This window comes from Bos mutus, chromosome 17, assembly GCF_027580195.1.
Source record: "Bos mutus isolate GX-2022 chromosome 17, NWIPB_WYAK_1.1, whole genome shotgun sequence".
In the NCBI taxonomy this organism is placed as follows: Eukaryota; Metazoa; Chordata; class Mammalia; order Artiodactyla; family Bovidae; genus Bos; species Bos mutus.
In genome coordinates, this window is record NC_091633.1 from 20,821,811 (window position 1) to 20,846,771 (window position 24,961).

Here is a 24,961-nt window from a genome sequence, read left to right on the forward strand (position 1 = left end):
CTAAAGGAGATCAGTCATGGGTGTTCATTGGAAGGACAGATGCTGAAGCTGAAACGCCAATACTTTAACCACCTGAAGCGAAGAGCTGACTCATTGGAAAAGACCCTGATGCTAGGAAAGATTGAAGGCAGGAGGAGAAGGGGACGACAGAGGATGAGATGGTTGGGTGGCATCACTGACTCAATAGTCATGAGTTTGGGTAAACTCCGGAGTTGGTGATGGACAGGGAGGCCTGGCGTGCTGCGGTCCATGGGGTCACAAAGAGTCGGACACGACTGAGCGACTGAACTGACCTGACAAGGGTGAAAAAAGAGAATGAAAAAGTGGGCTTAAAACTCAACATTCAGAAAACTAAGGTCATGGCATCCAGTACCATCACTTCCTGGCAAATAGATGGGGAAAAAGTGGAAAGAGTGACAGATTTTATTTTCTTGGGCTCCAGAATCACTGTGGACAGTGACTACAAGCCATGAAATTAAAAGATGCTTTTTCCTTGGAAGAAAATTATGACAAACCTAGACAGCATATTAAAAAGCAGAGACATCACACTTTGCCAACAAAGGTCTGTCTAGTCAAAGCTATGCTTTTTCCAGTAGTCATGTATGGATGTGAGAGTTGGACCATAAAGAAGACAGAGCGCTGAAGAATTGATGCTTTCGAGATGTGGTGCTGGAGCAGACCCTTGAGAGTCCCTTGGAAACTTTCAAAGAGATCAAGCCAGTCAATCCTAAAGGGAATCAACCCTTAATATTCACTGGAAGGACTGTTGCTGAGGTTGAAGCTCTAACACTCTGGCCACCTGATGTGAAGTGCTGACTCACTGGCAAATCCCCTGATGCTGGGAAAGATTGAGGGAAACAGGAAAAAGGGATGACAGAGGATGAGATGGTTGGATGGACATGAGTTTGAGCAAACTCAGGGAGATGGTGAAGGACAGGGAAGCCCGTTGTGCTGCAGTCCATGGGATCGCAAAGTGTCAGATACGACTTAGCAACAACAAGAGTCCTTGTGCTATTCTAGAAAGCTCTGCCCACTCCCAGTCCTGTCGTCCTTTGTTGTTCGGTCATGTCCAACTCTCTGAAACCCATGGACTGTAGCACGCCAGGCTCCACTGTCCTCTGTGTCATCCTGGACAGCATTATAATTGAGCTAGGCAATCATGCAAATCAAGTCACCTCCCAGCTTGCCCTTCTACAAAATGGGCCTATGTGGGTTATTTCCAACAAGTTTAAAGAATAGTAGAGATCTTAGAAATCATTAAAACAGTCCAACAATAGTCAAGTCAGTGACTAAAGGCACCAGGGCCAACCATTCAGTTTCAGTAATTACATATCCTCTGGTGATCACTAATAAAGTATTTTTATGGGGCTTTTTTCCTTAAACACACTTTTTTGAGTTTTTCTTTTAACTATTTTTTATTGGAGTATAGTTGCTTTACAATGTTGTGTTAATTTCTACCACATGTATGCAAAGTCGCTTCAGACTCTTTTTGACCCTATATACCATAGCCCACCAGGCACTGCTATCCATGGGATTTCTGAGGTAAAAATACTGGGGTAGGTTGCTGTGCTCCTCCTCCAGAGGAACTTCCTGACCAAGGGGTCAAACCCACGCCTCTTACGTGTCTCCTGCTTTGGCAGGCGGGTTCTTTACCACTGGTGCCACCTGGGAAGCCCAGTTTCTCCCGTACAGCAAAATAAATCAGCCATACATTTACCTATATCCTCTGCCTTTTGGACTTTCTTTGCATTCAGGTGAATTCAAATAGTTTTAAAAGAAGATAAACTTATTATTCTTTAAAAAAAAAAAAAAAGGCATTTACCTAGCTCTTCATTCCCTAGAAACTTTTCGACTGGTGCAGCATGTCCACCTAAGGTTGCTTGACCTCTTGATTGTCTATCTACTGAGCTGACAGGTCTGACAATAGATTATCCACGTCTTCAGAAGTGTCCTTTCTGTGAGCTTCCTGTGCTGTGTAGAATAAACGAGGCACGTTTACTGATGACATTTAGGGCATCTCCCATGAAGTTCTTTCTACTCACAATGATTCTTTATTGTGTCAGGGATCAGGAGAATTCTTAGAATTCTATATTCCAGTTCTTTAGTAGGTTGCTCACTGAGTTCCAGGGGGAGAAGACAAACTCCACACAAAACACTCATCTATTAAGAAGGTCTGGCATTTAAAACAAACAGGCAACGCTGAGATCCTGATGAAGCTGACGCGCGTGAGAACAAGGCAAGGGAGGCAGGTACTGTGCAGGTGATTTAAGGTTTGTCTTTGGAACAGAATTTGGCTCATTTTAGATAAATAAGCCATCAGTATGAGCCCTTATCCCAGTAGAAATAAATAAAAACAAAGGTACAATAAGAGAAAGGGCCACTGTATTTCACAGATTATCTGTTAGCTGTGGGAGGGGAGAAGAAGGAATTGGGGAAAGAAAACAATCACTGCATTTTATATTCATTTGGATTTTCCAGAGAAGGGGATGCAAGAATATTTTCTCATTCTTCCTGTCCTTGACCTTGACACTATTTTCTTGTGTCCCTTTTTCTATTTGTACAACGACCTTTGTTTTGTTTTCCTCTTATATTTGACCTCATGCTTCCTTCGTGGGGTTAATAATAATCCTCCATTCATGGCACTCTTTCGGGGCTCACTTTACCAATGCTGCTGCTACTGCTAAGTCGCTTCAGTCGTGTTGACTCTGTGCGACCCCATGGACTGCAGCCTACCAGGCTTCTCCGTCCATGGGATTCTCCAGGCAAGAACACTGGAGTGGGTTGCCATTTCCTTCTCCAATAGATCACTTTACCAATAGATACTTTCAATAATAAGCATAAGATGTAGCCACGTTTGTGTTTTTAAAAATACTGATTTGGCTGTGCTAGCCAGGTCTTAGTTGTTGCACGTGGGATCTTCCATCTTAATGTTGCAGCATTAGGACTCTTGGTTGCGACCTGTGGGAACTCCTTCCCTGACTAGGGACTGAAACTTGGCCCCCTGCATTGGGAGCATGGAGTCTTCATCACTGGACCGCCAGTGAAGTCCCTGTATCCACATTCTTGGAACTTGGCAATTCTGGTTTAGAGTGCCCAGATTTTCCATTTGAAGTCCAAAATTCTTGGGTGTTTCAGCTTCTTCTGGTTGGACCAAAATATGGTGGAGTCTATTGGTCATTTGGGAGCTAGTGGGATTTGTTTTTCCTCCCATTTTTTTGGTAACTGATGGTCGCCCTGGATCATGTGGGGCACTTCTTTTGCTGGTTGTGGGAGGGTGTGTTTCCTGTCTCAGTGAAAACAGATGCCCAGAGATGCTCTTCTGGCTTTCCTCTGCTTTTCTGGGGGGCGACCACTGCAGAGTGAAGCGGGCTTGCCAACAGTGATGCTGTTGGCGACAGTCTGTCCTGTCTCCCGCAGCTCTGGCCTGACACAGCCTCTGGGTTGGTCTGAGGCACTTGGGGCAAGAAAATACTCAAAGGCATTTTTTAATCATGTAAAGCTGAACGTCATTCACAAAAATAGTCATCATGGCTACTATTTACTGTTTATGTGTCAGGCTCATAGATAACCACATAATTCTTGAAAAATATTTATCTGGCTGTGTCAGGTCTTAGTTGCAGCACATGGGATCTTCAATTTTTGTTGCAGTATGTGGGATCTTAGTTCCTTGAGCAAGGATCAAAACCGGGCCCTTCTGCATTGGGAGCATGATATCTTAGCCACTGGACCACCATGAAAGTCCCTCTTTTTCTTTTTAAGGAAGGGGAAACTGTGCTAACACTTTTAAAATCAGGAAAGATCTAACCCTTAGCTTAGAATTTCATTGAGCTGAACTGTAAAGCACTCAGGGATAAGATTTTACCAAGATATAAAATCCTGTTGGCGGTGGTCTGCAGAGGGGAGCTGTACTTGAGGATGAGCTACAGTGATAAAGCAGGTAGGGATGACCCCCTGGGCTCTGGATCCAGAGGTTGGTGACCCCAGTTTGAATCTTGGCCCCGCCACCTGTTAAGTCTGGGCCTTTCGACTAGTTATGTATAAACTCCCTGTGCCTCACTTTCCTTATCTGCAAGATGGGAAAAACAGTATCTACTTTAGTCAGGTGGTTGTGAAGATTAAATTAACTCAATCTAAGGAGCCACTATCCAAGAGAACTTCCTGCAGTGGTAGAAATCCTCTCTTCTCTGCTGCCCAACAATGTGGCCACCAGCCACATGAGCCCCTGGCACACAGGTAACTGGTATATCTGAGAAAAGGAAAAGTTTGTTTATTTTGATTTGAATTAATTCAAATTTAAGTTGCCCTACGTGGCTAGGGAGGGCTTCCCTGGTGGCTTAGTGGTAAAGAACCCACCTGCAGACGCAGGAGATGCATGTTCGATCCCTGGGTTGGGAAGATCCCCTGGAGGAAGAAATGGCAACCTACTCCAGTTTTCTTGCTTGGAAATCCCCATGGACAGAGGAGCTTGGTGGGCTACAGTCAGTCCATGGGGTCACAAAGACTCAGACACGAGTTAGCAACTAAACAACAACGTGAGTTGGGGCAACCATACTAGGCTTTACAGATTTAAAGCATTTACAACTGTGCCTGGAACTATGTGCTGTCTGCCATTACTACCCTGACACGGAGCACCATCCACGCATGTTCCCCCGGCTCCCAGATAACGCCACTGCGGAGTCTGCCGTGGCCTGCTGTCACTCTGCACTGCAAGAACACTTTTAACAATTTTTAATACAATTTTTTTAAGTTGACAGGTTGTATTCTCATTTTTATTCAGTTCAAGAAAATTTCTTTTTTTGGTTGCCCAGCATGCAAGATCTAAGTTCCCTGACCAGGATTGAACCTACACCCCCTGAAGTAGAAGCGTGGAGTCTTAACCACTGGACTGACAGGGAAGTGCCAACTATCTTATTTTGTCATTATCATCATCCCATCCCATCTTGAGTCTTTATAGCACTTAACACTATCTAAAACTAGGTCATTTATTGATCTTTCTTACAGGACTAGAATACAAGCTCCATGAGAACAGGGCTTTCTCTCTGTCCTCTGTTATAATACTAGCATTTAGAGCATGGAATGCCTCCCTCTAGTAATCTGAGCTGGCCCTTCAATAAGAAAGGGTTCTCCCTAGTTGAGGATTAGTGGTAATTTCAATCTCTGGTCTGACTCCCCTCCACCCCCTGCCACATTGCTGCTGCTGCTGCTGCTAAGTCGCTTCAATCGTGTCCGACTCTGTGCGACCCCACAGATGGCAGTCCACCAGGCTCCACCGTCCCTGGGATTCTCCAGGCAAGAATACTGGAATGGGTTGCCATTTCGTTCTCCAATGCATGAAAGTGAAAAATAAGTCGCTCAGTCATGTCTGACTCTTCTCGACCCCATGGACTGTAGCCTACCAGGCTCCTCTGTCCATGGGATTTTCCAGGCAAGAGTACTGGAGTGGGGTGCCATTGCCTTCTCCGCCCCACCACATTAGGTAGTGAATATTGTATTAGCGACATGAGATGACTTGGAAATATCAGTATTACCTTGTTGGGCATGGGGATAAGGCAGAGGAGGAGGCAGTGCTAGTTCACGCAGGCCTCTGGGAAGTTTACAAATAAAAATGCCTGAAAACTCTCAAGCCACGTACAAAGGAAATATAGTTTAATTTCAGTGGGAGGGGAAGGGGGGCTTGTTGAGGATGCTCTGCAGAGCCTGTGACATACAGGATCCCACTGAGTACAGCTTACTGACACCTGGACAGTTAGTTCTCTTAGGGGCCGACTGTGTGTGTTCCCCAGCACTGACACGGGCACAGTACCAAACCCGAAAGGTGGCTCTACCCGTGGGAACTGAGCTGGCTTCGTACTTTCTCACCTCTCCAGTGGAGGCAGAAACTCAGGAATTCAGGAAATGCTCATGCCAAGTTTTGATGATGGTTTTTCTGGTCCATGATGGAACGAGAGAAAACGGAGAACGCAGTGACTTTTCCATAAGGCTAAGTTTATTTGGTTCAGAGGGTGAGTCTTTATTTTCATTTTATAAATTCCTAATTGAAAAATACACCGTTCCATGAATTCTGCAGGCCTAGAAACCATTTGAGTCACCAAGAGGTTTATGGTGATGGCCAGGAGCTTAACATCATTATCAGCTTTTTTTTTTTTTTTTTTAATAATTCAGTATTATGGAAGTTCACTTTATTTAATTGGCTGCCTTGGGTCTTAGTTGTGGCACATGGGATGTTCGCTGCATCAGGTGGGGCTTTTTGTTGCTGCACGCGGACTCACCAGTAGTAGCTCATGAGCTTAGTTGCTCCAAGGCATGTGGTATTAGCTCCCCGACCAGGGATTGAACCCGCATCCCCTGCATTGCAAGGCAGATTCTTAACCACTGGACCACCAGAGAAGTCCTCTCAATTTTGTCTTCTAATTTTTATTTTGAAGTTTAGGAGGCCCATTACAACAGGCTGAGCAACCATGCTTCCTTTTATATATGCATTGAGGTTAAAGGTCAAGCCAGCATCTGTTCTCAAGTGCTCACTGTGTACTCATCCTGTGCCTACAGCTTACTGGGGATGTGAGGCTCAGCCGCCAGAGTACAAAGAAAACAAAGTATAATTCAATCCTTGTGAGGACGCCCAGTCAGACCAGGGGAAGGTAACCCAGCACAGTACCTGGAGCTCTTTCTCATTTACCTGCCTGTCTACCGTATGAGGATCTGTGAATCCCAGACAGGCGGGGGCCACATCCCAGTCATTTTAGTGTTCCTGGTACCTTACAAATCACTGGGCACGTGGAGCTGCCTGAGAAACATCAAGTGGCTAAGGCTGCACTGACCTAGGTGGTCTCAAGAGGCCGGGACTGAAGCTGACCCTCAAGGATGGGCAGGGTTTACACAGGAGGAGCTGACAATGAAGTTTTGAGAGTCACAGAGAGACCACTATACTGTCCCACATGGAAAAAGCATTCCGGCGAGTGGTGAAAAATAAAGTCAGGTAGAAAAGTGAGGGCTGGATTTGAGCTGCTTATTAAAAGTCGCTCAGAAAAGCTGAGCTGGAAGAGAGAGGAAATGGGCGGAAAGTTGAGTTTTTACCCATTAGAGCCAAAGTGCTACCAGAGGGAATTGAATCTGGCGGGGATGATGCAGTGGGGAAGGGAGGGGCCGGGAAGGGCAGCAGCCACACAGCCTGAGGCGCCAGGGACTCAGGGTGAACAAGGCCAGCGGCAGAACCACCTTGTACCAAAGGCTCACATTCCAGGCGCTGAGCTACCCTGAGTGTTACAAACATTCTGAGGATTAGAAAGCCACCTCCTATCTCACAGGGCTAACAAACAAGCCAAAGGGGTTAAATGAGTTCCAACTGTGGAAAATTCTGAAAGAGATGGGAATACCAGACCACCTGATCTGCCTCTTGAAAAATTTGTATGCAGGTCAGGAAGCAACAGTTAGAACTAGACATGGAACAACAGACTGGTTCCAAAGAGGAAAAGGAGTACGTCAAGGCTGTATATTGTCACCCTGCTTATTTAACTTGTATGCAGAGTACATCATGAGAAATGCTGGACTGGAAGAAACACTAGCTGGAATCAAGACTGCCGGGAGAAATATCAATCACCTCAGATATGCAGATGACACCACCCTTATGGCAGAAAGTGAAGAGGAACTAAAAAGCCTCTTAATGAAAGTGGAGAGTGAAAAAGTTGGCTTAAAGCTCAACATTCAGAAAACTAAGATCATGGCATCCGGTCCCATCACTTCATGGGAAATAGATGGGGAAACAGTGGAAATAGTGTCAGACTTTATTTTTCTGGGCTCCAAAATCACTGCAGATGGTGATTGCAGCCATGAAATTAAAAGACGCTTACTCCTTGGAAGGAAAGTTATGACCAACCTAGACAGCATATTCAAAAGCAGAGACATTACTTTGCCAACAAAGGTCTGTCTAGTCAAGGCTATGGTTTTTCCTGTGGTCATGTATGGATGTGAGAGTTGGACTGTGAAGAAGGCTGAGGGCCGAAGAACTGATGCTTTTGAACTGTGGTGTTGGAGAAGACTCTTGAGAGTCCCTTGGACTGCCAGGAGATCCAACCGGTCCATTCTGAAGGAGATCAGCCCTGGGATTTCTTTGGAAGGAATGATGCTAAAGCTGAAACTCCAGTACTTTGGCCACCTCATGCAAAGAGTTAACTCATTGAAAAAGACTCTGATGCTGGGAGGGATTGGGGGCAGGAGAAGGGGACGACAGAGGATGAGATGGCTGGATGGCATCACTGACTCAATGGACATGAGTCTGGGTGAACTCTGGGAGTTGGTGATGGACAGGGAGGCCTGGCGTGCTGCGATTCATGGGGTTGCAAAGAGTCGGACACGACTGAGCGACTGAACTGAACTGAAAGTCACTACTAGCCAGGGGCTGGGTGCGGCTTCATCCCTCTGACTCCACAGCCACACCCTTAGCTGTGAACTCCTAGGTTCTTGGCAGGTGAAGGTGAAGCATGCCCTATGGGGGCAGAACATCCTTTGCCCCATATTCCGCTTGTTAAAACTCTTCTGCTCTTTCCTTTTCCTATGTTTTAAGCTTCTCTAGTCTACTCTTTTTTTTTTTTAACTCTTTTTTGGCTTGGGCTAACCAGGAGAATACTAGTGTTGATTTTTTTTTTTTTTTAGGAGTTTTTTGGATGGACCATTTTTTAAAAGTCTTTGTTGAATTTGTTACAATATTGCTCCTGTCTTACCTTTTGGTTTTTCTGGCTGCCAGACATATGGGGTCTTAGCTCCCTGACTAGGGATTGAACTCACATCCCTTGCATTGGAAGGTGAAGTCTAAACCATGGACCACAGGAAAGTCCCCAGTGGTTTTTCTTGATGCTCATGAAAAAAGCATGTTTCTTTGCTCCTAAGGCTGCAGAAAATTCTGGACTATTCTGGACTAAGAAGCTAGTTCTATTAAGGAACCACAAGTTTACTCTGCTCTTCAGTGTGGAAATGTGTGTAAAGGTGTATACTACTTTGGTTTATTATCAAACAAGTGTTTTAAGACATCTGGACTTCCGAGACTGTTACTGACTCACTTAAAATATAACTCCTAATTTCTAAAAGTTTGCTTTTCTAATTGTTTGCCTTACTTGATAATTTATCATCTTAGTAATACAATTTAAATCATTATCTCTGTTTTACTGACATTTTAGGGTTTCCTGATTGGTTAGATGAGGGGCTTGGGATTTCTTGATTCATAGAAAAGGTTGAATTAAGTGTAGATTCTAACACTTTCTTTATTCAGATGGAGATTGAGTCTGCCTGTTCAGATCAACAATTGGATGGCTAACCAGCCTGGGGAGGGGAGAGAGAGGAGGACGGGACTCCTTCCTCCTGAGACGAGACAAATAATCCTGAGACAAATAATCCAGCCAAGAGCGCTGAAAGTAACACCCCTTGGGTCTTGCTGGTCTGCTTCTGCAGCCTGACTGACCTGTTTGGAACACCCTGTATGGAAGATTGTCTTCTTCCTCAGAGAACCTACACAGTCACTATTTTACAGCTGGGGCAAGATACTATTGGTCATTTTGGTCCAAAAAATACACAGAATAGGCATGTAAATTTTATGACTTGAGACACGTGAAGGCAATCAGAATTTGAGGGGGAGCATCCTCCTGGTGAACCCCATTTTTGAGTCTGACCAAGTCAGGCAGTGGTGTTCCCAAGAGAGACTGGTCAGGTCTGGAGACCTTGTGGGCCGTCATGGCCGGGAAAGGGGCGCTTCCGGCATCTGGTGGGTAGAGGTTGGGGTACCACTAAACAGCCTATGACACACAGGATGTCCCCCCTCAAGGCAGAATGCTCTTGCCCCAAAGGTCACAGCACTGGGTTGGAGGCAGTCTAATCCGAGGCGGGCCTTTTCCCCCTCCTGACTTGAGGTTTATCCTGCTCTCCTTGGGGTTCTGGGATTGCTAGTAAACTGTGGGTGATGCAGCACTCAGGAGGGACAGTCTCAGCCATGCAGCCTCCTTCCTATAACAGAGGGCTCCTGACCTGGGAGGAAAGGCAACCGTCAGTGAGAGACCACCAGGCTGCCTGTCTGAGAGGGTTTCTCCACACCTTCAACTCTTGGTGAGGCAGGTGTGTAGCAAGGCACTGCGTTACACACCTCACTGTTTTGCATCAGGATATATGCATTTTTTTTTTTTTTTTTTTCCTTTTGCTCAGAAGAAAGGAGCTGTATGTAAAATTTGCATAAGAATACAATCATTTTCTTCCCACTATTGGAACAGTTTGAGATTTTGTTTTTCCTGTTTGAATGCTTCAGTGAACTGGGAAATGGGGAGGGTGAATGTAAGATAATTCTGGAACCCCCCCCAAAGGGGACTCCAAATTTACAGTGATACAGCTGCATATTTCTGCAGACATTAAATGGATATATCCAAATTGACCCAATATACACTTTCAACAGGGGTACTTTGATCTAAACATTCAGGGCACCCCTAGGAAATGTTGATATTTAGAGGCTTTAATGTTTCTTGAATGCAAAGGAATTCCTGTTTTAAAGGAGACCACTTTTTGTTACTGTTTTTAGCCACTAAGTTGTGTCTCTTTGCGACCCCATGGACTGTAGCCCACCAGGCTCCTCTGTCCATGGGATTCTCCAGAATACTGGAGTGGCTTGCTGTTTTCTTCTCCAGGGGATTGTCCCGCTCCAGGAATTGAAACCGCATCCCCAAGCCCAGGAGACCACTAAATACTTGCATATATCTTATGAGGGTTCTAAAGACTCCTAAGAAATTTATGAAACCATATCCAAACTCTTAATCTTTTACATGTGGTGGCACTTTTAGAAAAGATTTCCAGGCTGGGAGAAATGAAACTACAGGCTTCATGGCCACCAGGAAACCCTGTTTACAAAAAAGGGCCATAATTTAAACTTTGTAATTTACACAAATATACTGGAGAAATTAAAGAAATGTATTGAGCTGGTAATTTTAAAAATTGTCTACTTTAAAAAGGTCGGTTCCAAAGTACGATTACTCAGGTTATAAAATCCCAGTTTAGAAATAAGATACAGGTGCAAACTGAAAAGCTACTTATCTTCTTTAAAAAGCTTCTGTATTAAGTACAGGAAGTATTCCAACAGAACACAGAAGATGCATGAAGAATTATTAAAATACTCTTGAGGCAAACCCTTTCATACATTGTTCAGTGACTTTGGGGATGTAAATGAAGGATCTGTTTCCCTCTGTTGGGGGATATAAAGTATCACTGTGCAGTCTTTCAGTGGAGAAACCACCTTTCTCTGAGCATCTCTCTGAGTGAGGCACCTCTCGGAGAACGGCTGAGAAACGCCAACAAGTAAAACAGATGCGAACCTGGCCACCACTGGAGCTTACATTCCTGAGGGGGGAGGGACAGATGATCCTACACATTATCACTTCATACCAAAAAAGCGGGATTTCTGCCAACAGGCTACATTAATCTGAAGTTACTAAATTCCTTACCGACCATTATTTAAGAGTAGATAAATCTAAACATGAGCATACAAGTAAAATGAACTATAATGTACGGAACTGTTATCTCTATCATTTGCTCTTAAAAACTCTCTGACAATATTACATTGTGTTAACCTATAAAACTGTGCTACTTCCATTAGCTGAGTAATGTTTTTTTTGAGTAATGTTTTAAGACGCCATACTTATCTGACAAATTCTTAGTATCAACAATCGCATTATCCTTTAATGCAACTTATAGTAATATTTATTTTCTAAAATCCCTAATTCTCTTTGGACTGATGGTTGAAGCAGTTAGCTAACTTTTTACCTCAAGATTTGTAAAGAAATTAAAATAGGGGAAACACACCTTATCATCTCAGAATTCCTGTGAACCATCTGCTCCATAATTGTTGTTGTTACTTTTTGGGGGGGTTAAATTTTATTCTTCAAATTCGAGGATAATTGCTTTACAATGTTGCATTGGTTTCTGCCATACAACAATGTGAATCAGCTGTAAGTATACACATGCTAGATATTTTTGAACACTTATTTTTAAAGCCCAAATTAAGACAGTAAAGTCAATTCATATATAATTGGCTTCTGATATGAAAACTACAATGTAAAATCTCTAAATAATACATGGTCATTTAAATATACTGTTTCAACCACGTGTGTGTATGTATGGGTGCATCACGGTATAGTAAAGTACATCAGTAATAACTTGTGTATAATTGAGGAGAGACTAGTAGCTCCCAGAAAAGAACACTAGTCCCTGGAAGGCAGACGGTTCCAACAAAGGAGGCTCTGTCTTCGTTTTGCCCCTGCATGGTCTGTCCACAGACAAGACGTATTGCCCTCACTGCAACATGTGATTCTGCTTTTCCTTCCTTTTTTTTTCTGATTCTCCTTCTGACTGTGGTCAATTGTGAAAATAGTGAGGGTGCCTCACTCGGGGAGGAACTCACATTTCTAATGGTCTTCATGTTACCCTATGTTGGGGCCATTTTAGAAACATTCTCCCTTAGATGCATAACACGGTCAAGGCTGTCTTTGGCCAGGCATCCTTTATGGACTGACCAGTCCCTCAGTCCCTCCTTTGTTCTTGTTTTCTGGCTTCACTGGGTTTTTGTTGTGGAGAGTGGGCTTAGTTGCCCTGTGGCATGAGGGATCTTAGTTCCCGGACCAGGGATCAACCTGAGTCCCCTGCATTGGAAGGCGGATTCTTAACCACTGGACCACCAGGGAAGTCCCTGACTGGTCCTTTCTGGCAGCTCTTCATCATGCTGTACTTGCCCCTGATCTCGTAACCCGTGGTGCAAGGGCCTTTGGAAGCTGTCAGGGGCCCCTGTAACTAGTCATTTTGGCCTTCCCCAGGCAGCACCTTGGCAGCTCCTAAGGATTTTTCTCATCTTGCTCCTGTGCCCCTGGCCTTCAGCAGGAGTGGTATGTTCCAATTTCAGCAGTTCAACAGCACTGTATGAGCTACATTATGTGTCACGCTCACATGGGCAGGAGGGCAGGGGCAGGTAGACCAAGAGAGTGGCTTAGCTCTCTCCCCTTTAGAGGGGTGGGATTTGTAAATATATTCAAATTTGTCTGATTCAAACAAGGAACATGATTTTCATGTCACCACTTAGTAATTTCACCAGATGTAGAGGGTACCCATGTACAAAGGGCTGACACAATGACCATCAAAAAGACTTCTAAAATATTTTATTTCTGGATTTAGCACTCTAAATGTGTCTATACTTATAACAGGAGTCTATGATTTACAGGTTGGACTGTAAATAAAGCTGTAAGGCCCTTCACATTCACTGTATCATTCAGAATCAGAAGAGGCAGTTAACTGTCACAATGGAATTGTAGGAAAAAAAAAAAAAAGGAAACCTGGCAGGATTTTTCAGAACTGGATGGAAGCAGCCAGGTGCCCTACTTACAGACTGTGAACAGGAGAGCTTTAACAGACAAAAAACTGGGACCTTCGTCTAAAAAACTCAGTAGGCTTATAAGACTTCTTTTTTCTAAGATTTTCCTCTTTTAATGTGGACCATTTTTTAAAATCTTTATTGAATTTGTTACAATATTGCTTCTGTTTTGCATTTTGGTTTTTTGCCCTGAGACATGTGGGATCTTAGCTTCCTGACCAGGGATAGAAACAGCAGCCCCTGCATTGGAAGGCAAAGTCTTAACCACTGGACCACCAGCAAAGTCCCTTATGAGACTTCTAAAGGTAGAATTTTAATGTGCTAGATGAAGTTGTGCTCTGTCACTGGGCAGTCCTGATAAAGGGCATCGAAGCATTTCATTCAGGCTAAGAAGCCTGGGTGATGAGGTTCACTTTAGGGCTCAACAGTTCACACTGCTGAACAGTTCAACCCTCCCACAAGGATTTATACTCCTGTGGGCCACTAATACTCATGTACCAAGGCCTCACAGCATCTCTGGTGCAAAGAAACTTGCCCCAGCTGCTTAACAACTCCTAACTTCACTTGGTTTTCCTTTGAGGTTCAGAGATGGATAATCTGCTTCCCACTTGAGTTTCAGACTCAAGATGAAAAGCCACCCAGGAAGGTCCTACGGGCCTCTGGGCCTACATGGGAAGGCCCTCTACTGTGCCCATAGCCTGCTGGCGGGTAGAAGTCAAGGCACCGTTCGTTCCAGGCTTAGTCAATGAGCATCAAACTGCTGAGTTCCATTCTACAACTGAACAAGACACAAGCACACCGCTGAACACACAGCATGCACAACCTGTCCTCTGGAAGGTCTCACCTCTGGCCATATTTATTCCAATTTAAATTCTACCCCCCCACCCTGCCACCCCCACAAAAACCCCATGTCTTTGGCCTCAGACAGTAATGTTGCACTTTGCTCATCTCTGAACCAGGTCCTAATACCACAACCTCACTATACTGAGAAATCACTTTCTGTTGAAAACTGACTCTAACACTTTCTTGATGGAAATGAATTCCTCACTTGAAACCCGTCACACAATTCAGAGGCCGAGAAGGATGACATATCTTTTTCCCCTGTCATCAAAGACTATGTCCTACCTGCCTCCCCCAGCCCTACCCCCATCCAGTGCAATAGGACATGTCAGTGAGCAAGTATCTCAATGGCTGAAAGCTGCTGCTCTGTTCCCCAGGGATTTTCTAGTCTGCTCACCATGATTCAACCAAAAGATAAAGATGACTCACTATCGAAGACAAGGATTGACCCCTCCTTGAAAAGGACAGGCTCTGCCTAATAACTTCTGCTATATTCCCAGAACAGAAAATTTAAAAAATAGCAAAGCCCTTCTTCATCTTTCTCATCAAGCAAGACAGATATTTCTAAAAACTGGATCTCTTCCTACATGCCACAGCCACTGAGGGAGACGTGACACCAGTGTCCTTTACCTGAGTTGATGCTTGTGATAGTTGGAGAAACGGGCTCCTTCGATGTCTGGAGTGTGGCAGGAAGCTCATCGCATACACTCGTCATTGTAAGAGAAATTACATTGGAAACCATTAGAAACATATGGCAGCCTCTGGATGATTAAGCCATGACAGGAATGGACCTGTACCTCGGGGAGCCAGTGTTGTGTTTCACAGTGAGGTTACACTAGAGGTGGCCCTTTCAGAGTGTCGTGCCACTCATTTCCAGGTGGACTGTGTGACTTTAAGAAAATCAGTACTGTAATAATCCTGGGAATTATTAATATGTGGCAGCAATGTCACATATGAAATGCCTCAGATGGACTTTCCTGGTGGTCCAGTGGCCAAGACTCCCAATGCAGGGGGCCCAAGTTTGACCTCTGGTTGGGGAACCTAGATCCCACGTGCAGAAACTAAGACGCAGTGCAGCTAAACAAATAAAAAAGAAATGCCTCATAAATCCTCTTACCTATGTAGTAAATAACAGGGTTCAGCCTGCATTTAGAAACAGGGTAGGAAGGAACTCTGAAGAGCAAAGGGTCATGGATCTTACATGGGTCTAACTGTAACATCTTAAGTGTTGTCAAAGAGGCAACAAAGAGAAAGATTGTAGCAGCAGAATATTGTATGCCTAGAATTCCATTATTAAAAGCATTCTTCTATTTCCTTTTCTTTATTGTAGCTTTTAGCATCTCAGGCTTGTTCTTGTTTGTTAGTTGATGGAATTGCACTGCTCACTCCTGAGAATCAGCTAGTAGGAAGGATCTCAAAAAGAGGACAACACTTTTTCCCTCTTCCCTTACAGGCCCAGAGTAGAGAATTCTTGCTTCAAACAGTTATTTCTGATAAAGTGGTATACAGGGATAATCATAAAAGTATTAATTTGTCTGCTCCCCAGTGTGGAAACTCATGTAAAAACATAAACTCTGGTTTTCTGATTAACAAAGGGGTCTTTTAAGACATCTGTGAGATGCCTTCAGAGATTATGGCAAGGTTCTGTAAAATGTAACCTTTCACCTACAAAAAGGCTGCTTTCTAACTGGTTGCCTTACTTGATAATTTGTTGTCCTGATCATAATATTTAAAACAGCATCTGTAATTTTTTTTTCTCCTCAAGGAATAAATCAATACTCATAAGGTGTCCTTATTTGATTTTTTGGTTGGCCAGAAGAACTTGGTATTCTCTTTTCCTTTCGTGCATAAAGTATAAATAAACAGTGCATGTCTGGTTCAAGCAAATTTTTTAAATCTTTATGTTATTTAAATAGTCACACCCAAATCCAGCTGGTGGATAACAGGCACAAAAGCATGGGACAAACTCATCTGCTAAAGAACAAAAGAGAGGAACTGTTTTTCTAAAGGTTTTTTAAAAAATTAATTACACGTATACATTAATTCAGAGCTGTTTTTTCCCCCTCTAACTTCTTCCTAAATTGAAGAGCTCACAATCTGGTCTAACTCAATTGGCCTCATTATCATCATGTTCCACTTAAATCCTTGTGCAGACAGTATTTATTGGGTTCTCTACTGTCCACAGGAAGCTCTAGCTCTGCTCCTGGGCCACAGACAGAGTCCTAACCCCACTGATCCACTTAATACAAGTACTGTGATTGACAGTGAATAGCCTCATCTTTGTTGTAACGGCCAGAGCATCGTTCTAATCATTGACAAATTATCATTCCTAGGTTTGGGCTTAGTACAAAGGGGACACATCTTTTCCTTCTTCAAACACAAACTCCAAGTCGCCTCATTTTTTTGGACCACTGTGGTTCTGCTTCTCAGCTGTGTTTTACCTGCCAGCATGTATGGGCCAGACATATGGAAAAAAGTCCAGTGCAACTTAACTGTCAGTGGATATGACTGAACTTCTGGCTGTGAAATTTGAGTCATGTTTGAGTAATGAAGTAAACAAACCAAAATGCAGCACAAGCACAAGAGTCAGCCCTTAACCAGTATCTTTCAAAAAATAATTTCAGCTAAGAAAAAAAAAAATCTATTCACCTTCACAACCTGCTGACTCTTGAAAGAATGACTGACATCATTCCATTAAAAAAAAAAAAAAAGCCTCTCCTGCTTGTCTTCCTAGAAAAGGATAATTTTCCTCTTGATTAAATGTTTATTATAGAAAATAAAAGCTAAGAGAAAAAATCATGCATAATTAAGAAGAGTCTTTTAAAAAGACATGGGATGTGAGAGTGCTTTATTACCTATAAAGTCCCACACAAATGCAAAGAAAGTAGGCTTAGAATCATCTCTGGTATCAGGTAGGCCTCTGCCCTGGTAACAATCTTCCGAGGAGGGAAGTAGGTGTCTAGGGTGTTGTTATGCCCAAACTGCAGAAGTCAGAGTAAGAAACAAAAAGACACCACGATGCCCTCCAATCAGACTGCCATTGCAGTCCCTCAGCCCCCCTCAGAAGACCTCTCTCAGGCCAATGGGGGTACCTCCTAGCAGCCATTCCTGCCCAGCAGGAGACCAGATTATTCAGAAACTCTGCAGGGAAAGAGCAGTCCTTTCTTGCCACTGGATGTTCTAATCATAAGCAACTTGTGCTTTTTATGTCAAAGTGAAGTCTGTCTTTCTGCAAGTACTACTTGCCTTCGTTGGAACTCATGGAAATACTCTAGAATACACAAAATCCCTCTGCTGCTGACAGACCTTGAATATCTGAAGACAAATAGGACACGTTCACTCCTCTGCCCAACATTTCTGCTGGTTTAAACACCAAAGCTGGAGATGTGAAAATTGGTGTCATTAAGCTAGCACCTACCTAACTAGTCTGGAATGGTTAATCTGAGTCAAACATTTATTGCACACTTGGTGAGTGAAGCATATAAAGGCGCCTAGTTTCTGCCCTTTAAGGATACCCAATCTAGTAGATAGAATTAATCTCGGTTAACAAATACAGTGTGTCCACTATGTCTTAAGGACTTTTTATGGCTGACCTTGTTCCAGATAAAAGAAAAAAGGCTTCTTCTTTTCTTGCCATATGAGAAAATGATAAATAAATATAAAAATAAGTATGTTTTAAAAGTCTTGACGCTGTTAACATCAGTATTGCCGCAAATGCACCGTCAATTAAGTAATGATGCTAAAATGAATTTATCCAATGAATGACAGATGAAAGTTATGCACCCACAAGAATGATTTTCTGCCATAAGTAAAAGGATTAATTTGTTCTTTTTGAAAAGAATCAACAATAAAAATATCTAATTGCCAAGAAACCTGTTTGTTAGACTGTTGTATCTACAAATGCTACAGTAAAAATCTCATATACACAAATTACTGTCTAGTACTTTAGAAATTAAGTATACCTAAACTAAATTTACTAATTACATCATGATGCAGAGGAATAATAAAAACTATTTTATCTTAAGGTATTCCAGTAGTGTCATGCACATGTAAACATATGTATAAAGACACACACATATAAATTTACCACAAACCTTAAAACCTTCTCCCAAAATATATTTCATATAAAATGAACATTTAGCCAAAAGAAATAAATTCAAAGCATCTTTGGAGGTAAAAGTCACGTTAAATATTAGCGTTATTTTCCTTGCAATTCAATGGCAAGACAATGCAGGGGAATACTTGATTGTGCAAAACAAAACCCATTTAATAAAAAAATAATAAGTCTCCTGAAATACATTTCAGACGTAAAAGTCTTAAAACGGCAATTCTAGCATTAACACTCTTACAGGTAGGTTTCTGGAAATGGGTAATACATTACGGTAGGACAGTCGGGCGGCTTGTATTTTGTTATTAAGACTGATTGCTGCAACTTAAATAACAACGCGATCATACTTCCTCTTAAGGCCACTTCATTTCATTATAGAAATAGATCATACTGCCTAATACCAAAGCTTCTAATTAATACAGGTCAGCGTGAAAACACTTAAGTTAGATAAACTAGAGTAACTCGCTGTAGTAGACGGCAGCTCTGTAGCCGAGCCTGGAGCCCTGCTGCATATTTGCATTCCGCTCAGTTTCATGAATCACAAACAAATCGTTATTTAGGGTAAACTAAAGCTCACACCAAAGCTTCAGAAAAGGGCTGTAAAGGTAGAGTACTTACGTAAAGGGTTATCAGGACAGGAGACAATGCAACTTATCTGGGAGGGTCTCTAATGTCCACGGGGTGGTAAAACGCATTTGAAAAGGCGATGTGGATTCGGATGGCCGCCTCCCCACGGCATCCCAGACAAAGCAGGGCCAGGCCCTCGGGCGCTCCTAGTGCACCTGCAATGCGGATCCCTCACCCTACAATCCCACCCCGGGGCTGGCAGGAGCGGCTCCTGGACCGCCCTCTCCTCCCCGTTCGGATTGGCTTGGGTGCGCGGTGGGTTCGCACCCCAGCCTGGGCTGTAGCCCTGGCAAGGGCAACCCCCTCCCTATAACGGGCTGGAAGACCCTGCAAGCAGCTGGTGCGGAATCGCCGAGCCTCACTTTTGCCCTCCTTTCCACCTATTCGTTCCTCACCCCCCGCCTCATCCCCCCGAGATGTCTCCGTAAGGGGACACCCTTCCCCACCCCGTGAGCCTGAAGGACCCCTCCCCTTGCAGTGAGGGCTTGAAAAATTATCTAAATGAGTTCCCGCTGCGACAGGTGCCGCCGCCCCCCGCCGGCACCCGCAGAGCCTCCCTGCAGGTACCGCCAGGTGAGTGGGGCTGGACTCGATCACACCTCGGGCCCCGCCTCACCTGCGGGCGCAGCCGTCGCGGTCCTTCAGGCGGCTCCCCCCCTCGGCGCGATCCTTGGGGCGGGAGGCTGCGGGGGCCGGCGGCCCATGGGCGGGGCGGCGGGCGGGGCTGGCTCCTGGCTCCGGCCCTGCCCTGGCCGGGCCGCCGAGGGAGGTCAGTGGGCACCGCCCGCCGAGCGCATCTCGCCGGCTCCCACCCGAGCGCTCGCCGCGGTGCACGCTGGGAGCGGGGGGCCGGGGCGGCGAGAAGGCCTGGCCGCGCTGACCCGGCTGGCGGCCGAGGCGCCGGCGCGGCGGCGGCGGTGGGTCTGTGTTTGCGGGGAGGGGCGGGGGAGGCCGATCGATACTCACTTCGCGGGGACAGGGTGACGCCCCGCCCCCACTCTCCCGCAGCTGTGCGGGGCTGGGGAACCGACCAAGGGGAAGGGAGGGTCTGGCCGGTGGGACGCAGGCGCACAGCTCAGGTGCGGCCGCACTGCGGTTGCCCAGGGTAACGCGGGCCCGGGTGGGGTGGGGGGGGAGGAGGAGGAGCGAGGCGGGCAAGCGGGAGCGCGCGCGCTGGGCGGTGAGGGTTGGGGGGGTACCCGTGACAGGCCTGACACTGGGGAGGGGGGAGGGCGCGCGCGGGCAGCCGACGGGGGCGGGCGCAGAGCCGGGGTGGGGGGGAAGGGGCGAGGGCCGGGCGGCGCGCATGCGTGCGGCCCCGCTCCCCCGGGGCTCGCCGGCCTCGTGCGTGCGCACGCGCGCTGTCCCCCGGAGGCGTCTGGGTGTGCGGAGCGCGCGCGCGCGGCTCGGAGGCGCACCTGTGAGGTGTCCCTTGAGGAGAAGGGAGGGTGGGTGCGCGGAGTCCGCGGCCTGGGGCGCTTCAACCCCTCACTTGGAGTGAGTTCTGGGGTGGCCAGGCTGTACTGTCTTTATTTCTTTTCGGGATCAAGGTGGGGGCGAGCGGGGGTGGCCAGGGCGCGGGTACTGGGTCGGAAGGAGAATGAGTGGATTAAAGAAAAGAAAAACAACCCATCACTTAGGATGGGCCTGGAGCCGGGGTGAGCGCCCGGGCATCGGGTGGGAAAGGTCAGAGTGGCTCCGCGCAGCCTGGCGGCCCGGCGGCCACCCGGGCCGGCCCGGGGGAGGGCAGCCTGACTTTGGGCCTCGGCGAGCCGGCGTGGGCCCGCAGTGCCGGGGAGCGGGGGTCACAGATGGCGGCCAGGGCGCGCGGCGGCGGAGGGGCAGCGACCGGGGCGAGGCCGGGCGGAGGCCCCAAGAGAGCCAGACTCCCGAGCCGGGCTCCATTGTTGTTGGAGCCGAGGGAAGGGGGAGCAAAACAGCTTTAGAAACCCGTGAAGCCGCGCCTTGGAGCCTTTCCAGGCGGGTCCCCGGAGAAGCGGTAATGGCCGCGCCGTGGGATCAAGGGAGCCGGGCTGTGCCGCGGAGAAGCCTGGCTGCATGGTGTGATGTTGTGTGTGTTTTTTTTTTTTTTAAGAGCGCCTCGCGTCCCAGCAGAGCCAGCGGAGCATCCTACTCAGGTGATGAGGAACCCTCCGGGCACCCAGCGCAGATCGCTGCTGCCGCTGGACGCCTCCATTGTTTGACCATAACAAGGGCCGGATTCTCACCCAGGTAAACTGGATGGCAGCGCAGTCGAGCTCCCTCTAACCTCCCACATCCAAAGGAATCCTCTTCTCCTCTTTCAGGACTTTACTCCAGTTTTCTTCCTGGGCCCTGCTTCTGATTAACTCAGTATATCCACTTCCCAGGCATTTCCCTCTCTGGCTTAATCTTCCCGCATCTCTCTGCCCAGTCACCTCTCATTTCCCTCAAAACTCAGCTCCTTTGTGAAACCTTCCTTGCCCAACTCTAACAACTAAATCTCTCCCGGAGGAGCCTGTTCCGGACTCTCCTAGTTGATAGTTTATTGGTTGTCTTATTGCAACAAAGGAGACTAGATATTAAAAAAAAAAATTCTAAGCTATTGCCTTTTTTTTTTTTAAAGAAAAGTTTTGTGATGTTTATTGTTTTAAGAGAATCGAACTGTTTTTGTTGCTATATATGTATTTTTTTTTTTAAGCGGGGGTTCCTCCTTCTTTTATAGATGCACAGTTTTTTAGACCCAGAAAAATGGCCTTGTTCACCCCACAGATTGGTTTAAATCTTAAGAATTACTTTTAAATCAGCAAAGTAAAGCCTTTTCTTTGTAAAAACTAAAACATCACAGAGATGGCTAATGTCTTTGACTACAAGACCTCTGTTCCCAGAGATAACAACTGTGTATAACCTTCTAGATCTTTAAAAATGTTTTTACGCCAGTGTATACTTGTATTATCTTCGACTGTTTTAACAAGTATGAGTGCACTCTAGCTTTCCGTTTTTAGCATAGGATGCATTCAATCATTTTGCAGAACTGCTGCATCATGTTCCATAGTTTGAGGACACCATAGTTTAGCCATTTCCTGAACTGATGGCAATTTATGATTTAACTTTACATTTAAAATAGTTTTTTTTGTTGTTCTCTACTGAAGTGTTAGTGAAGGGAGCACAAATCTACACTTACTACAGAAACTGTTTATGATGGACGTTCTCTTTGGTTCAGAAATTTACATGTGGTACATTTCTTGTAATTGTGACCCTGTTTTAATTGTGACGCCTGTTTTAAAGTCCTGTGACCTTGAGGAAGACATTTAATCACTCTAAGCCTGAGTTTTCTTTTCTATATGTAGTGATAATATCTGCTCTATTTACTCTACCAAGTTCAGTGATATCATGTGTGTGAAAGTCTTTGTAGAGTATAAAGTAGTATATAATGTTGATTTTGTGATCTGAAGGGATTTTTAAATTTGCACTACAATTTTTATTTCTTTGGCCAGATATGTATATTATAAAATACTACAGATAGCCAACTTTGAATGCTGTTTAGTTTCTGATTTTGTCATATTTTTATCAAGTACTCTTTAGACTTCTGAAAGAGTATTTCACAAAGCGTATTTTTCATAGTGCTTTACATGCTTTGAAAAATAAGGCATAAAAATTAGTTGATTGTGAATAAAGCATCAGCAAATTGAACACTACATAAAACACTCGTAATATATAAACAGAACTTCCTAGTGATGTAAATTTGTTTGTGTTTTTCTGTAGCAGCAACAGATTCAGGTTTTTATGTCCTTTGAGTAGAATGGATTCTTACTGAATTTGCCAGCAGTACCAGAGTTTTAACAGTTTACATACATATTCAGTAATGTGATGGCTATCATATTAAGATGTAAAAGGCACAATTAAGAGGTATGTAGGTATTTTTTTTCTTTTATTCAAATGTATACGAATGTTTCTAGCATGGCCACCAAAATCAGCTTGCCTCTGTTCTGTTCTAGTTTACGTTATGTGGGCAGAAGGGATCAGAAATTAAACAATCACGCAGCTGCTCATATAATCACAAACCGGTGTCTGCTATGAAAGTGAGTTAGCACTCTCGATGAGAAAGTATTAAAAAGGGGACCAAATTTTAGATTTCAGAGAGAGGACTCAGGAAAGACTTTTTTGCAAAAATAAGCTTTGAGCTGAGATCTGAAGGGTGAGTAGGCGTCAGTGTAGAATGAGATGGGGGATAATTTTCCAGGCAGGGGAACGGCATGTGGGAAGGCCCAGAATGGGGAAAGCTTTGCCCTTTCCGGGAACTGAAAGAATGACTTGTGGATACATTATGGTGGGTGAGGGGCAAGTGTGGCTAGGCAGGGGACCAAATCATGTCGGGTCTTGTAGGGCAGGTTAAGGATGTTTTATTTTATCCCGAGTGAAATGGGAAACCATTACAAGGGTTGGGTTTTAAACAGGGGAATGACTTAATCAGATTTGCATTTTTAAACAGCCACTCCAGCTGCTGCTACCTGCAGAATGTGGGAGTGGGGAGTGAAAGTGGGGAAGACCAGGTAGGTGATTGTCAGAGGTCTGTCAAGAGAGATGGTCTTTCCCTTCTAGTTCACATTGACTTCAAACTACCAGCTATACTAAGGTCAAAATAGGTATTTGTCTGTAAAAATAAATAATTTTTTATTTTCAAAAAGTAGGCATAAAGATGCACTTTTTTATGCAAAACACATATGTTAAACTAATTATTCATACTATGCTTAACAGAATAGGATCAGAGAGAGTAAAAATTTGGGATATTTAACATATTTTTGGTAAGTTTTGTCAAAGCAGGAATACATGAAATAAGAGTGAGGTGAGGTTCTAAAAATGAAAAGAAGGGAAATATTGTAAATGCTATTTGCCAGAAAAAAAAGAATAACAGAAAAAAAATACTAGACAAAAAATTGAGAAAGCAACTGGGCACACAGTGAGTATATAATATTTATAGCTTTCTGAATACTAATAATTTTTTCAGAAACTAATATGGAAAAACAAAAAAGCAGGCTCTGATCACAATGCAACAAAAACCATGAACCAGGTAAACACAGCTTCATCAAGACAAGTGCGACTGACCTGCCTGGAAGAGACCAAACAATACCCTGAAAGATAAGAAAGAATGTCTTAAACTGAAGGATAGGCCATATCCCTGGTTGTGATGTTTAAATGCTATAGAGATCCCCCTTTTCAGGTGAACTGGACAGAATAGTGAGTAATGAGCTAGAACAAGGTCTATCTAATTGTTTAAACATACTGTAGAGCCAGTTGTGTTTAAACAGTGTCACACTAGCTTCAGAGTATCTGGACAGGTCACTGGAACCTATTCAGCACCCCAAAGATGAAAGTGTATGGAAGTGTAATAAGTGACAAACCATCACAAATGCCCTCCAAATCAGAGAAGATATGGAAGTAAATATTAAACATCTGGGCTGGACTTTGCTGATGGCCCAGTGGTTAAGACTTTATCTTCTAATGTAGGAGGTATGGGTTTGATCCCTGGTCAAGGATCCCACATGCCTCGGGGCCAAAAACATAAAACAGAAGCAATACTGTAACAAATTCAATGAAGACTTTTAAAATAATGCCCACATTAAAATAAACCTTTAAAAAAATAGGTGAACATCTGGAAAAAGGAGTTCTGCACGCTGAGGTGAACAGAGAACAGGTGTAGCGATCAGACAGACTTGAACTGGAATTTAAGGAAAATGATACCACCGTACAGGTGTTGAGAGAGAAAGAGGTACAGGTCCTGGCACCCACAAGACATTCAAATCTGTTATTAGTTAAAATCTGTATTGGACTACATAAACATTTAAAATATCTTTAAGAAGAAAGGAAAAACGAAATCCTAGGATCAAAAGCCAAACCACAAAGTAGAAAAATAGTAGTGACAAATCTAAGTGTAGAGTTAATATCTTCAACATGTAAAGAACTCACACAAATCAATGAGAAAATGAAAATCCACACACATGGTTGCAGGATGTGGCTCAATA

The 24,961-nt window shown here is 44.5% G+C and overlaps 2 protein-coding genes across 9 annotated transcripts in view; one reads left to right on the top strand and one right to left on the bottom strand.

Annotated features, from left to right (window-relative positions):
- Nucleotides 1-20,033, bottom strand: part of CCDC92 (coiled-coil domain containing 92) — a 36,355-nt gene extending 16,322 nt beyond the window's left edge. The window contains exons 1-2 of one of the 4 annotated variants that reach the window (XM_070386301.1): nucleotides 19,576-19,735; nucleotides 18,951-19,114 (exon numbers count right to left, since the gene is read on the bottom strand). The gene's annotated coding sequence lies outside the window, so the exon portion shown is untranslated. Of the gene's footprint in view, nucleotides 1-14,854; nucleotides 14,932-18,950; nucleotides 19,115-19,575; nucleotides 19,736-19,925 lie in introns of those variants that run through there. The other 3 variants (XM_070386304.1, XM_070386300.1, XM_070386303.1) reach the window with 3 other exon arrangements.
- Nucleotides 19,736-24,961, top strand: part of ZNF664 (zinc finger protein 664) — a 36,537-nt gene continuing 31,311 nt past the window's right edge. For 2 of the 5 annotated variants that reach the window (XM_070386307.1, XM_070386309.1), the window contains exons 1-3: nucleotides 20,298-20,456; nucleotides 21,055-21,191; nucleotides 22,704-22,847. The gene's annotated coding sequence lies outside the window, so the exon portion shown is untranslated. Of the gene's footprint in view, nucleotides 19,877-20,297; nucleotides 20,457-21,054; nucleotides 21,192-22,703; nucleotides 22,848-24,961 lie in introns of those variants that run through there. The other 3 variants (XM_070386305.1, XM_070386308.1, XM_070386306.1) reach the window with 2 other exon arrangements.